This window comes from Capsicum annuum, chromosome 1 (assembly GCF_002878395.1).
Source record: "Capsicum annuum cultivar UCD-10X-F1 chromosome 1, UCD10Xv1.1, whole genome shotgun sequence".
In the NCBI taxonomy this organism is placed as follows: Eukaryota; Viridiplantae; Streptophyta; class Magnoliopsida; order Solanales; family Solanaceae; genus Capsicum; species Capsicum annuum.
This window is the reverse complement of record NC_061111.1, coordinates 104279949-104283857: the sequence shown is the minus strand read 5'-3', so window position 1 is coordinate 104283857 and position 3909 is coordinate 104279949.

Here is a 3909-nt window from a genome sequence, read left to right as displayed (position 1 = left end):
CTGAGGATCATGAGATGGTAATTTTAAAATTTTTCCTTTATTACCATTTTCTTATAATCTAATGGGTTCTTCTATTGGCATTCTTTTTCCTCTAGGTTTTATGTCTTGTTCAACTTGAGTGTCTGCGTTTATTCTAAATACCCTATATCTTGGTAAATTTTCTGTTGTTATATTTATTCTTTGCATTTTGGTTGTTCTCTGGAAAGGGCTTGCAGTACTTTCCGCACTTTCCATAAATTCTTTTATACTATCATCTATACTATAAATCGATTTCGCGTCTTCGCCTTTTCGTTCATTTTTATGTTTATAACCATGATTATCTGTTCTTAGCTCACAACTTACAAAATGTTCTTTTACTTTAGAGAGATTAAGATTTCCCATTTTACAGCCTATACATTAAAACTTTTTGTCATTATTTATTTCGTATAGGGCTCCTACTTTAATTATAGCTTTATTCACTTCAAAGCCTTCTTCTCATATTTCTATATTCATAAAATTAGTATTTTAACATTCGTTAATTTCTTCATCAGTTTCTTTTTCATTTGTATATTGGTAGTCTGTGAATCTTACTGAAATTTCTCCTTTAGTGTTTATATTACTGAAGTTTCTCCTTTAGTTTATATATGTATCTCTGTTTATTATATTTACCTATTTATTATTGGTATCAAATCCCTAAGATTCTAGGAGACTTTATTATATATGGTATCAAGAACTGAGAAAAGAAAACCAAGACCATACAAAAAATTAATATTATTAAGTTCAGAATATTATTGGTAGAATAGAAATATAAAGAAAGAATATATAAACTTATATCACATCTTAATAAAATAAAGGCAGTTACTTATTAGATTATTTGAAATCTCTCCCGAAGCAAAAGAAGAAGTTTGGACAAAACTACAACAAGTAGATAATAGATTATCTGAAGTCAAAACCCAAATATTTTACATTACACACGAACTAAGGGTAAAGTATCCTTTTATTTTGCCTAATAAGAACACCTCAAAGAAATACAAAATCGTTAAAATAAATCGAGAATAATTTGTATAGTTTATACTTAGAATATAAAAGACTATATAGTACAAAAGAATATTTGAGAAGACTAGATAATCTAATCGCCAAAATAACTGGCCTAGAGTACGAATTGATAAAGTACCTTAAATCTAGAAATAATATTTAATGAAAAGACACTTTTACTAACAATTTGCGACTAAGATATTGGTATTTAAATGAAGAAATAAAGTGCAGGGTAGAAAAAGTAAAACTAGAAATAGTCTTGAGTAACTATTTGAAATTATTAGCAACTCTAGAAACATCACAATCAGAATCATTCAAAGAATATTTAAGTGAAATAAAATGGGAATTACATGGAATTAGAAGTGACATAGAATATTACAATAGAAGGATAAGTTAACGGTGTAACATAATGAATATTCCTTTAGGATAAAAATAAGTAAAAGTACATGAAAACACATCCGTTTGATAGAAAAGTTCAAAGAACATACAATTATTTATATAAAAACTTAAAATATTTAAACAGAACTCTAAAAAAGGAACAAAATTTAATAGAAGAAATAAGAGTAGTAAAATCTATAGTTTTACCATAAGCAATTATATTTCCAGATCGCGAAAAACTTTTAGGATGTGTAGACCACTTAATCCTGCTAAAAAATAAATTAGAACAAATTGGATATTGTATAAATTATTGGAATATTAGAACAAAATCAATTTAAGAAGAATGCAATAGAGAGACATTTTGAATAGGATAATGTAACACCCTGTATTTTCCTAGAATAATCTACTTCCCAAAACATGAGTATTCATATATGAAATTTTTGAAACACTCATTATTCTTTAGTTTAGAGACTGCAATCGTGTAGGAAATTCAATTAGCTTTCCAACTATATTAAATTCGCCTTAATTCGATTACCGGGTAAGAAGTTATGGCAATTTTAGGTTTTAGTCGTTTAGCATCGTCATTTAAAACCTTAGCGCATCGCGGAGCCATAATAAATGATGATTTTTAATTTCAAGTGAAGCTTCAACAAACCACCGCGTCCCGCCATCAGCCAAAATCCCAATTTTCCTTTTCCAGTATCCTATTACGATAATGGTGTGTCGCGCCAAGGGTGAATTTCAGAATCAAAAGGGCACAGCGATTCCTCCGCATTCCGCCATGCACTCAGTTCCCAGTTGTGTCTTTTCCAGTGGCTTGGCACGATAGTGGTACATCGTGCCAAGGCCAAAAATCTGGATGGTCAGTTTTCAGCTTCCATTTTTAAATTCGTTTAAGTGTATTTAGGTCTTTTTCCATGGCTCTAATTAACCAAAAGCATGAAATTTAACCCCTAAAACCCATAAGTAGTCATCATTATTCAATTCTTCTTCAAAATTAAAGATCCCCTTTTCAAGAACAAGAAACCCTAGCTCTCAAATTCAAGGTAATTTCTCAAGAACTCTCCACCCATCCTTCTAAATTCATCATCCAAGGTATATGAGATGTTCATCCATGGATTCCTTTCATCCATGGTACCCAAGTAACCTTTTTAATTATAAAGTTATGATATTTTTAAGTTATTTGATTTTAAATCATGATTTCATTCATTAATCTCCAATGTCTTTGATTTAATACCTTGTTTTAATGAAGTTATTGTGGTTATTCGATTCCTTACGTTTTAGTGTTATCATTTTTTGAATTAAATCATGACTTAGTTTTTTCCATGATAATTTCATTACAATTATGTCAGTCCTTTAGTAATTCTATGATTATTTTAAACTGTGAACTATTAGTATTTGATAAAATGCCTACAAGAGTAATTGATTTATAAAGAGCCTTCATGTTATGTCCTTTAATGTTTTAGTGTTATGCTACTACTATTGTTTTGATTCCTGGTGGTATTGAATACATCTATAGTTGTTTGTTTAGTCTAGTCTCAGCACATTATAGAACAGTCTTCAGAATATACTATGAGCACCTCAGAATAATCAAATACCAGTCAGTTAAACTCAGAACAACCAAGTATCTCAGTGTCTTTCAGTTGGGAGTAGGATTTTGTAATATCCTAAACTTTATTTAAGTCTAATTTAGTCCCCAAAAGATTAAGGGATCACTTCCTGAGTGAGTAATGTTTAAACCATGTAGAATTTCGTGTAAGAAATTGAATTAAGTTTCCAATGATACCCATTTCGCCAAAATTTGATGTCAGAGTAGAAAGATATGGACGTTTTACAGATAACTATTTGAACTGCACTCGAACGATGAGCAGGACGATGGACCCTTGAGCTAGCAACGGACCGTTACTCTGGCCATCGCAACAGAAGCAGTAAACCTATTCACTGATCCAAGTGTGAAGGTCAAGATGATGGACCATCGAGCTAGCGACAGACCATCGCCCAAGCCATCGTAATTAAGGCAATAAGTACCTATTCTTGTCCAAGTGCGATGGTCAGGCCGACGGACCATCGAGCTAGCAACGGACCGTCGCATAAGCCTTTCTAGATCCCATTCAACCATTTAAAGCCATTTCTAAACCACGCTTCTTTGTATTTTCCACCCCTTTTAACACCTAGATATATCAAAACGAAGCATAAAACTTCAGATTCATCCAAAGCATCAAAAACTAGGGTTTTTCTCTCAAGACTAACCCTCAAGAGCCAAACCCAATTCCTTCTCTAATATTTCACCATAGTTGTTGCAAATTAATTTAAAATTCAAGGTTCCCAAGTCAATATCTTCAAGAAACCTCAGTCAAGAGTATGGAAAAGAGTCTCAAGTAAGCTTGTTCATCTAAATTCATAACCTAAGGTATGTGGGGTTTGAACAAAGACACTCTTTTTGTCCTTTTGCCCCAAAGTTGTTTTAATTACAAAGATATATGGTTTTACATGTTTTCTTATAAAATTAAAGTATGG